Source organism: Suricata suricatta, chromosome 7 (assembly GCF_006229205.1).
Source record: "Suricata suricatta isolate VVHF042 chromosome 7, meerkat_22Aug2017_6uvM2_HiC, whole genome shotgun sequence".
NCBI lineage: Eukaryota > Metazoa > Chordata > Mammalia > Carnivora > Herpestidae > Suricata > Suricata suricatta.
This window is the reverse complement of record NC_043706.1, coordinates 107,843,579-107,856,336: the sequence shown is the minus strand read 5'-3', so window position 1 is coordinate 107,856,336 and position 12,758 is coordinate 107,843,579.

The window sequence follows — 12,758 nt, the reverse complement described above, 5'->3', positions numbered from 1 at the left end:
ATTCAAGCACCGTGTTCAGCTCTGGAGCATGTTTCAGATTCTGTGTCCCTGGCTCTCTCTGCCCATCCCCCACTCACACTCTGTCTATCTCAAAAATAAATAAATATTTAAAATATTAAAAATAAGTGAAGGTAATGAAAAGGCAATTCAAGAACAGGAAATTAAAAAGCTCAATAAACCAATAAAATATTCAAATTTACTAGTAATCAAAGAAATATATATAACATAATTTCATGTAAATGTATACGTGTATGTGTACATATAACCACTTGGAACTACAAATACAGTTAAATCTCAAAAATATAATGCTGAGCAAAAAGCAACTTGCCAGAGAAGTACTGTAATCTCTTCTCTCTCTCTCTCTCTCTTTAAAGAAAGGCAAACTAAAAATAAAAGGCATCCTGCCCCATTCAGTGCCTCATTTGCAGGTGTCTGGAGTCTTGGAAGCCTGACTACGCCACAATCTCCTACAAACGGACCTTGACAGCTTGTTTGGCGGTTCTAGCTGGGGAGCCAGCTGTTCCTATACCCTCCTCTATAGGGGAAGGTCATTGTCGTCTTCCACAGAGCACTCAGCTTCAAGAGGGTCGCACTTGGAGAGGTCAGAAAGGAAGAGGGGGGCGCCTGGGTAGCTCAGTCGGTTAAGCCTCCCACTTCGGCTCAGGTCAGATCTCACGTTCGTGGGTTCAGAGCCTGGAGCCTGCTTCCGGTTATGTGTCTCCTTCTCTCTCTGCACCCCCCACCCCATGCTCTGTCTCTCTCTGTATCAAAAATAGATAACACATTTTAAAAAACTAAAAACAAAACAAAACAAAACAAAGGAAGAGGACTCGTGCCTAACCAGCCAGATCAGCTCAATCAACTCTGGGGACCAATGGGGTGACAGATGTCACAGCCAGGTCGCCCACCCATCCAATCATCTATTTTCTCTTCAGTTTGAAAACTCACAAAACAAAGCTCAGTAAAAATTGATGGATAAAGCCATATTTAAAAGGTTTCAAAGAAGTCTAGGAATGAAATGTAGTAAATTCAGGATACCATGGAGGAAGAGAAGGGAACGGAAGCAGATGGAGGTGCACAGGGCTTCAGTGCCAAGAAGCACATCTGACACAGCACTGGTAAACGTGTAAGAATTTGATAGAACTGATTGGTAAGCACATAGGGTTTATATTATACTTTGTGGGTTTTTTGCTATTACTTTTATATTTCATAATTAAATAAGAGTTTTTAAAAGATGATGGTGGAATTGGACATGGCTCAGAAGAGACAAGGGAGTTGTTTGTGAAAAAAATAAGAAGCGGAAAGAAGCAGAGAGTTTTGAGAAATATATAAGATGTGATATTGGGTTATGCACAGGGCATGAGGAGGATTCCAGACTTGCACACCTGGAAGGAAGGCGGTACCATTCATGCAGACCAGAAATAACATCAAAACTATAATTTTATGTTTTATAACAGAACGGTCCCAGTTGCCGACTCAAAGCCAAGATTCGTGAAATGGGCAATGCAGGAAAAAATTGGTATAATCCTTTCAGGGCGTAACATTGTCCCAGGATCTACTTATGAAAATCTATCCTAAAATTCTTTCTAAGCGCAGAAACACATTTAGGCAGTGGATGGAACCAGAGCCTATTATGCTAAGCGAAATTAGTCAGTCAGAGAAAGACAAATATCATATGATTTTACTCTTTTGTGGAATTTAAGAAACAAAACAAACGAACATAGGGGAAGGGAAGGAAAAATAAAATAAGGTAAAAACAGAGAGGGAGGCAGACTATAAGAGACTCTTCAATAGAGAGAACAAACTGAGGGTATTGGGTGGGGACATGGGCTAAATGTGTGACGGGCATTAAGGAGGACACTTGTTGGGATGAGCCCTGAATGTTATGTGTAAGTGATGAATCACTAGACTCTACTCCGGAAACCAATACTGCACTATATGTTAACTAACTTGAATCTAGATTTTTAAAAAAGAAGATAAAGAAACAAATTTACGCATACAAATATATTTATGAAAAATTATCATAAAAACTAGCAAAAACCCAACAGTCCCAATTGTGGGATAATTATTAAATAAATGGATAGATTTACTTAGAGAACATTAACTGTCCTTTAAAATTATAATTCCAAAGAATAGATAAGAAATAAAAACTTTACAGTAACATGGAAAATAATAGGAGATTCTCAAAATGAAAAATCAAGGTAAAAATTAGAAACAAAAATGTAATTCAACCATGTTTAAAGCCAGGGAACCTATGCTTTTAAACAAGGAATCCATGTTCATAACGATTGTTTGTGTTATGCAACTATGAGTGATCTTGTTTCGGTGTTTTTCCAGCTGTGCTTCGATGAACACATATTAGTTTTCCAATGAATAAAATAAACATAATTTTTAAAGTTACATGAAGGAAAGGAACAGGTGTCCTATTGGTTGGGTTAAATACATAATATGATTTATGTATCCATTTTCCATTCATATGTTATTTGAGCCGTTCCCCATTTTTGCTTATGATAAACTAGGGCTACTGTCCACATGTTTGTAAACTCATTTGGTGTAACTATGGAGCATTGTTGTTAGAGTGAATATTTAGGAGTAGAAGGGTATCAAATATTTAGTTTGATGATATAACTAAATTATTTTAAAAATTGTTTTCACCCACACTCATACTCTCTAGCAGTGTATAAGAATTCTTCTTGCTCTGTATCTTTGCCAACATGTAAAATGCTTTGTAGATTGTGAAGGCTAGCTAACAGAATGACCGAATGTGATCCAAATTGATCTTTGTAATTATCTGCAAACTTCATCACCGTGATTATTTTTAAAATTATATTTTACTTAAATATAATGATTCTTTACTGTTCTCTTTCATTAATTCCTGCTATTATTATTAATGTCTTCCTTTGACACCATTGGGTTAGTCTTTGTTATATTTCTGACTTCAAGGATGATTAGCTCTTTGATGTTTGCTTTTCTTTTTTCTACTGTATACATAAAAGATTGTGTATTTCCTTTTATTTTTAATTTTTTAATGCTTATTTACTTTTGAGAGAAAGAGAAAGAGAGAGAAAGCATGAGTGGAAGAGGGGCAAAAGGAGCAGGAATCACAGAATGTGAAGTAGGCTTCAGGCTCTGAGCTGTCTAACGCGGTGCTTGAACCCACAAACTCTGAGATCATGACCTGAGCTAAAGTCGGACACTTAACCTGCTTACCCAGACACCCTGTGTATTTCCTTCTAAACCTCACTATACCAATAGCTCAAAATTTGCCATACAGTACTTTCATTATAATTCAGTTCTAAGTAATTAAATTTTATTTTTATTCCTTTTTTGATATAAGAATTTTTTCAGAATTGTTATTAATTTTTAAATATATTGGGTCTAATTGAATTATCTTTTTGTTTTCCCTTTCCAATTTAATTATAGCATGTTTAACAAGTGTAGTCTTTATGACACTAATTCTTTGAAATTTGTTGAATTGTGCCATATCACCTAAAAATATACAGTCAATATTTGTAAATTTTCCATTTATGTTTAAAGGAATGTGTATATGCTCATTTATAAAAAAATCTATGTTCTTTTGATCAAACTGGCCCAATATGTTGTGAAAATATCTTACATTCTTATTATTTTCTGCACAATGTATTAATGAATTGTGTATTAAATATTTTCACTATCAGAATGTGGTTGTTAATTTCTCCTATTTAGAGTTGTTACATCATTCTGGTGACTTTAATCTTTTATCTTGATATAATGGTATTCTTTATTTAGACTCAAACATCTGTTTTAACAAATAATAGTATAGCTCTACTACATTTCTTTGGGTTTGTATATACTCAATATAATTTTTCCAACGTTGAGTTTCAACCTTTCTCTGTTGTCTCTTGTGAAAAATATATTGCCAGATGTTTTCTTTTTTATAGTCTAAGAATCTATTTCCTTAATGCTGATTGTAATTACTCATACGTTTTAATTTCTTTCTTTTTTCCCCCTGCTTTTTATGTTTTAAGTAATCTCTGCACCCAGCATGGAGCCTGAACTCACAACCCTGAAATCAAGAGTCACATGCGCTTGTTGCCAGCCAGGAGACAATTTATGTTGTTTTAATTTATTTCTGTCATCTTATTATATACATTTTATTCTTTCTAATTTTTGTACTGATCTTGTAATTTTATTTTTCCATTTACTTCCTTGTAATTGTTTCAGTATATGCACAATACCTCTGTACTCTTAAAGATTATCCTTCATATTTTCAAATGTATATTTAAGAAAGCCTAATTAGGTAATCCATTCATCCTCCTGCATAACACAGAGAATTTAGAAAGTTTTAACTGATCACTTCTTTCCACTTTATTTACAATTGGCCCCCATTTTTTTTAGCTCTGTCATATTATTTTTTTAAGTTTGTTTGTTTTGAGAGGGAGAGTAGAAGCAGGGGATGGCCAGAGAGAGAGGGAGAGAGAGACCAAGCAGGCTCTGCACGGACAGCCTGGAGCCCAAGGCAGGGCTCAAACCCACGATTCAGGAAATCATGACCTGTTTCACTTAGCATGACACCCTCAAGGTCAGGCAGAGAAGGACAGAAACCAAATGTTTGCACTCATAGGTCTAACAGGAGAACAGGAGAAACCTAATGGAGGACCAGGAGGAGGGGAAGAGGGAAAAAGAGTTGGGGAGAGAGAGGGACACAAAACTTGAGAGACTATTGAATACTGAAAATGAAGTGAGGGTTGTAGGGGAAGGGGGATGGGGGAAAAGAGGTGGTGGTGGTGGAGGAGGGTACTTGTGGGGAAGAGCATTGGGTGTTGTATGGAAAACAATTTGACAATAAACTATTTAAAAAAAAAAATCATGACCTGAGACAGAGCCAGGAGTTGGACGCTTAATGTGTGAGACACCTACACATCTTCTGTCACACTATTTTTAACTCTTAGGTTGAACATTATTATTGTTTTATATCCTTATTTTTTGTTGTTGTTTTAAATTTATTTAGTTAGTTTTTATTTTATTTTATTTTTGCATCTCAGATCTTACCTCTGCGATCCTGTACAATATTCAGGAGTCCCTTACTCAGTGGTTTCTGGAAGAAAGTTTGTTTTCCAAGCCCAGGTTGAAAATTGATTTCTTTTAGCATGTTAAAATATTATTTCACTGTTTTATAACTTTTATTGTTGCAATTGAAAAATTAGCTATCACACTAATTTTACTTCTTGGTAAGTCACCTCTATTTTCATTCTGGCTGCTTTTAAAATCATCTCTGTGTCTTTGATGTTTTCTGCAGTTTCTCAATGTTTGTCTACGTTTGGGTTTCATTGTGTTTTTATGCTTGGATTTGTTGTGCTGTTCTCCGATCCAGTCTGGAAAATACTTAGTCATTAATCATTTTGAATATTAATTCGTCTCCATTCAGAGCACCTGGGGCATTCCGTCAATTAAACATTCTACTCTTGGTTTTTGGCTCAAGTCATGATCTCACGGTTCATGAGATTGAGCTCCCACTGTCAATGTGGAGCCTGCTTAGGATTTTCTCTCTCTCTCCCTCTCTGACTCTGTGCTACTCTCTCTCAAAATAAATAAATGAACTTTAAAATATTCTCCTCTATTTTTCTGGTATTATTATCCTCATTTACAGACATATAAACTTGGATTATTTAACTGGCTGAGGTCAGATGGCTGTTAACAGTGGGGCTGGGCTATAGATCCAGATTACCTTCCTTAGCCTGTATTCCTGTATTATTGACACACATACTGGGCTGCCTTTAATTTCTCATTTTCTTTCTCTCCGTTCCTGAGACAGTTAAAACATTAGTATCAAAGTTTATTCTGTAAATAATATTAGGGAATATTCAGTGACAATATAAATTCAAAACCAAGTTTAATGGATTAACTTCACTTGAAATAAGTGTTGCATAATATCAATAAGAAGAATTTTTAAAAAGAAAAAAAATACATTGATTTTATATCTGCACGAAGCTTCTTCACTTCCTGTGTAAGAAATTGGTATCTGTTAACCAAACGCCCTTTTCTGAGAAGGAAGAAAAAGGGTGCTGTACTCACAGCTGGGTCAACAGTTTAAAGTATTCTCTAGAAAAATGAGAAAACCTGGAGCACCTGCCTGGCTCAGTAGGTGGGGCATGTGACTCTTGATCTCGGGGTCTGAGTTCGAGCCCCACGCTGGGTATAGAGATTACTTAAATAGATAAAAGTTTAAAAAACAAGAAAGAAAAATGAGGAAAATTAACACAGTCTGACAAGGCTGCAGGAATTCTCAAGCAATATGACATTTCAAACCAGTTCAGTAAGGAAAATGTGGAATTATTCCCAATAACTGTCAAATGAATATAGCAGCCACTCTAAATGCTGTCACGTAAAATTAATTTGAGAGCAAATGGGATTCACCAGACTGCTTGAATAATTCAATGTCTTGTGGGAAAAGGATTTCCGTTCCTTTTTACTCCTCATATATTCAAGGAGTGTTTCTTCCTGACTTAATATTATTTTTCATTCTACCTCCCTTATCTCCAGCCCACTTTTGCAAAAACACTACCCCCCCCCACATGCACGCACAGACTCATCATGGCTCTGATAACTCACAATGCTAAGATTCACAATGGATTTCCTCTATTTCATAAGCTTAACTGTTCCACCTAGAGCTGTCATGTTCAACAAAAGCAGCAAGAGAATTTTGAAATGCACAATATAGCTATTCCAATTCAAAGAAAACAATTGTGTCTATTATTGTGTGTTGCCTTCGAACATTTATTACACCTCTTATTGGATAGTCTGATTCCCTGTGTGCTGTTACTCAGATCTGCTGACTGTGGTATTGATTTCTGCTTTCTATGTCATTCTGAGAAATCTAGCCTGGTTATGTCTCCTAGGTTTGTCATTTCTTACAATAAAATCCAACACTTTATTTAATGAGTATTCTTTTTTTTTTAATGATATAAGTTCCTGCCTTCAAATTTGTGATGCCCTGAAGCTTTTTTTAGCTCTCAAAGTTTAAAATTCATGACATGCAGTGACTGTGTTATGTTTTCTACATGTGGATGACTGGTGATTCAGCCATAATCTAACTCATTTGCCAGCCTCTAGTTTTTTCTTTATTTTCCCTTCAAGTCAGCCAGTGTACTTTCTAAAGCACAAATCTAATCGTGTTAGTACTGTCTTTATAAAAAAATAAAAAACAACTCTATAACTTAGGGGCATTTCTCAAAATTTATTTTGCCTGATACTATATATATTGTTTCTAAATAAATAAAAACAAATAAGACAACGTTAATGAAACTACTCCAAGATCAAACATATTGGGAAATCTACATATTATAATTCTCCCTTAGAGTTTAACAGCTGTGGTGATTCCTGAAATTTTCACTGATTAATTTAGTTTAACTCAGCATTTCCCAAACCTGACACCACACCGGATCCTCAACTCCTCACCCGTACGTGTTCTGGGAAATGGTGAGGGAAAACATTTAGTAAACTCTCATGGAACTCTATTCTTGGGAAAATGATGACTTCTGCAGGACACAGCAGGACTTCCCTGCTATGGCCAGGCCCACCTCTCTTCATGTATTACCTGCCACTAGCCAATTACTCGCTTGCCCTCTGGGTGCATTTGTAACTTCTTGCATCTTCTCCAATGACTCAGTGTTTCCACAATTTTGTATTTTAAGTTGTACTTTAATCTGTGTTGGGAAAGTCCTTTGTCCTGTTGTCCACCTAACTAATGTCTCTTATTTTTTTAGGCTTCCATTTCTGTAAGTTGTTCCTTTTGTGAAGCCTTCCTTAACCCTTCAGATCTTGAAATTTATTGATATAAAATGAAGTTCCCCAAAGTGTTGTATGAGATGTAATCCTAATTGGTACTGAAATTGAAATTTTCTTTTTTTTTAAATAAAATGTTAATTTATTTTTGAGAGAAAGAGCACGCAGGTGAGCAGGGGACAGGCAGAGAGAGAGGGAGACAGAGATCTGAACCAGGCTCAGCGCTGTCAGTGCAGGCCCAATGTGGGACTCAAACCCAAGAACTGTGAGATCAAAACCTGAGCCAAAGTCGCACATTTAACCTATTGAGTCACCCAGGTGCCCCTGACATTGAATTTTCTATGTAATTATTATAAGTTTAACATAGTTATATATGTGAAAAACATACTGGTTTTCCATTTATGATAATAGTAGAAAACTGGCTTGGGAAATATATCGATATTTTCTTAAATAATAAATTAGTTTAAATACAAATATTAAATAAATAACAGCTTTTTGGATATGGAAAAATTGCATGTAAATGACAATACCTTCAGGAAAAACTGATGGAAATCAGCTTAACACCAATTGATCCAAAATTGCAGTGCCCAATATGAACACCAGAGGGCTCCAAATCATAAGCACTTTAAAACCCAAGAAAAAGATGACCTCATCTCAATGGTAAAGCCGGTGGGGATAATAGCTATCATTTCTTGATTATTAAGTTTGTTTTAAGCATTTTGCTAGGGAATTTACATACATAAAGTCATGTATTCCTCATGACATCCCTTAAAATGAGCTATTATTATCTCCATCTATGGATAAGATTGATTCAGATGACAATGTTTTATTTTTTTGTTTGTTTTGATTGGGTCTTTGGAATTTAACATTGTTTCGTGCATTGTACTAAGGCTTGGTATAGATCATCTCGGTTATAATTTGCAATAACCCTGTGAATTAGGTTACATTGCATTCTATGTTTGTAGATGAAGAAACCGAGGCTTAGAGAGATTAATTAATTTTGCCCAAGATTACATAGTAAGGCAGTCATTGGTAGACATAAGTCTGTCTGAAACTAAAGCCTCCAATTTTACTAAGTCGAACAACTTCTCAAAGATCTCAGAATAAATTCTTTCCTCTCATCTCTTCCTTCTTCACATGTACCGAATACGTAACACAACATTAATAATGTGTGGTGTATAATAGTGTAGTAATAACAATCATCTGTATAAGCCATAACAATGCTGATAGAAGTATTGGAAGTTTATCACATGGGCTGATAGCTGGTGAGAAAAATTCCATATTTATGTGTATTTATCAGAAAAAAACAGAGAAGCAAGAGAATGAGCCACTAGACTTAAGCAAATTCATCATTGTCTAGTAGATGTTTATTTCATGATAAAATGAAGTGTCTCGTCACAAGGTTAGAGCAAATTCAGATCTAAAGCTATTGTCGACTGCATGGCACTGGGCTCTTCTAGAAATGGGGGGATTAAATACCTTTGTATCAAGACCAAGAAAGTGAGTGCTCTATTAAAAAAAAGAGAGAGAGAGAGTAAGAACCAAAGAGAGATTCCAGGGTAATAACTGTAATTATTATGCTTTTAATAACTATGTCGTGATTCAGCTAATATTTATGCTGATGAGAGCATTTCACAAGAACCTGAAGTGTTTGCCACAGAAACTTCCATTTAATTTTACATTACAGAATAAATACCATGACAGAAATTTAAAATTTTAAATGCAGTAGTAGTCCTATATTAGAATATTTACTTTACTAATAAATCATCTGGAAAAGCACGAACAGAATAGCCTTTTCCTGACAGCAAAGGTGATTACAGAGCTGAAGCATTAGCCTCTGCAGAGCTTTCTCCCATTTGTGTGTTCTGGCCTTTAGACAAATATTTCCCTGTGACAAACCTTTCTTTCTTTCTTTTTGTTTTTATTATAATGTTTTGTCAAATTGGCTTACACACAACACCCAGTGCTCATTCCACCAAGTGCCCTTCTCTGCCCATCACCCACTTTTTTCTCTTCCCCACCCCCCTTAGCCCTCAGTTTGTTCTCTGTATTTAAGTCTCTTCTGGTTTGCCTCCCGCCCTCTTTGTTTGTAACTTTTTTTCTCTCTTCCCTTTCCCTATGGTCTTCTGTTGAGTTTTTCAAGATCCGCATATGAGTGAACACATGAAATATTCCTGGGACAAGCCTTTGTACCTTTGGTTATCAGATTGTCCTTTAAATTGTGTGGAGCATGGGGAGCCTAAGTTATATGTGAGACCCAGCAAGTCATGAGAAGTTATAGACAATATGATGAGTTCAGTAGTCTGAATTTAGACCCAAAATAGTTACGTCTGAACTGTAAAAACACACTTGTTTTGTGTTTCCAGTTTTATTGAGACATAGCTGAGACCCAGCATTGTATAGTTTAAGGTGTACAGTGTAATGATTTGAGTTCACGCTTTGAGAACTGATTACCGTAAGTTTAGTTAACATCTATCATCTCACAGAGATTCTCCCCACCCCCCACCAAAAAATAAATAAAAATGTGTTTTTTACTTTGTGATAAGAACTCAGGATTTTCAAATGTATCCTACAGTAGTGTTACCTACAGCTATCATGTTTACATTACATCCCTAGGACTTATTTATTTTATAACCAGAAGTTGTATTTTATTACTTTTGATCGCCTTCATCTAACCATTAATCTGATCTTTCTCTATGATTTGTTTGTTGTTTTAGATTCTGCATAAAAGTGAGATTACATAGTATTTGTCTTTCTCTGACTTATTTCATTTAGCATAAGTTCTTGGGGCCCATCCACGTTGTCACAAATGGCAGGGTTTCTTTTTTTTTTTTTTATAGTTGAATAACATTCCATTGTACAAACCAACCACAACTTTATCCATCTACCTGTCAATAGAACTTGGTTGCTTCCTTGTCTTGGCTATTGTAAATAACGGTACTATAAACACGAGGGTGCAGGTATCTCTTTGATGTTGGGATCTTGTTTCCTGTGGATGTGTACCCAGATCCCAGAAGTTGAATTACTGGATCATAGAGTAATTCTATTTTTAATTCCTTAAGGAATCTCCATACTACTTTTCATAGTGGCTCCACCAATTTACAAGCCTATCAACAGCTCACAAGAATTCCTTTTTCTACACATCTACAGTAAAACCTGTTATTTCTTATCTTTTTGGTAATAACCATTCTAACAGGCATGAGGTGCTGTCTCGTTTGGTTTTGATCTGCATGTCTCTAATGAGACACTTGTTTTTTAATGAGGAACTTTGCAAAGCTTGGGGGTTAGCTGTATTGTGTGGCCCCATCCTTGAAGGTTTGGTAAATTTCCTGAGTCCCACAGCCAGGAGGTAGCAGACTGTATCTTCGGCCTTCCCTGCAGGGCTGCTCGGGGCTGAAGGACTGTTCTCAGGCCCCTGAAGTACTACCCCTCCCCTGACTGTCAAGGCAGGTTTGGAACTGGAGTGATTTCTTGGTGGGGGAAAGGCTGCCGTAACAAAGATCCGCAGGTTGCTTCAAACAACAGAAATTAATTTTCCTCCCAGTTCTGGAGGCCAGAGGTCTGAGATGAAGATGGCGGCAGGACTGTTTCCTGTTGAGGCATCTCTTCTTGGCTTGGAGAGTGGGACCTCTTCTCCCTGGGTCTTCACATGGTCCTTCTTCCTTCCGTGCAGGTCTGTGCCCCAATGTCATCTACTTACAAGGACACTTCTAATAAGGACAACCATATTGGATTAGGGCCCACCTCATTTTAACTTAATCACCTGTTAAAGTGACTGTCTCCAAATACCCGCACGCTCTGAGGTACTAGGTGTTAGGACTTTAATGTATGGATTTCGGGGGAATACAATTACCTCATAATAAGTGGGAGGAATTATAGTATGACTGCTATCTGAACTAGTGATCTTTTTTCCTTCCTTCTTTAATCTGTGGGTTGGTAAGTGGTGGCATTAACATTTTAATCATAATTTCAATTGTTTCTTCAGAGAAATGCTCCGATATCTAGTTTCTATCATGCAACCAAGAAAGTATTGTTTTTTAAAATTCAATTTGCTTTTATTATTTTACCAAAAGACAATTTACTAAGTTAAAGCTTTCTCATGTTAATCTCTGTGTGATGCACACACACAGAGTAGTAGTGTGCTGTTAAATCAGCTTTCTGCACCACCTCCCCCACTCAAAAAAAATGCTCTGGTTGGCAAAATTTGCTGATTTCTGTAGTATAAACCTCCCCATCTTTGCTGCTTTCTAATTACGAACTTGATGTTACTGAACGTGGAGTTTGGAAGATATGAACATAATTGACCCCCCCGAGGTGATGGAAGCCAGCTCCAGGACTCGCTCGTGCACACACACGCGCATGTGTGTGATGGAGGCTAGTATAGTTTTCCTTAGCTAAAATGTCTAAGAAAGTGTCTTCCTACTCGTCTTTGTTGGTACGCTTTATCCCCACAACTGCATATGGAGGCCTCTCGTTCCCGCATCTCCTCAGCCCATCCTTCACCAGCACGGCACAGAGCAAGGAGCTGCTGGCGAGTAGACCCTGACTGTCCTCATGGGAGTTCTCTGCCTCTACCACTTTGAATGCTCTTTGACTTCTGAGCCCTTGAGAGTCACGTGCAAACATGAAAGGGTAGGACTTATTGTCCCAGAGGGGAACCCTTGACCAATGTGGACAAGAGCAGGCAGGTAAAGCTCCCCTCTTCTGTCTTTGGGCGGGCAGTTCTGAGGCTCATTGTACCGGCCCCTCCGAGGGTCCTGTAGGGCCGAGCGCAGAGCCCGGAGAGGCAGCCACCTTGACGGCGCATCCCTGGATAAGCTGCTGCTTCTTCCCTGTGTTATTCTCCCAGCCATTCTCTTCTGTTTCTCAAATTTACTTCCCCAAGTAAACTATTACCTTCAAGCAAGATGTACTTTTAGGCTGTGCTTTAGTCAAAGCCTTTTTCAAAACAGAGACCGGGCTTATTGCTAAGGCTATATTATGATGGTGATTTG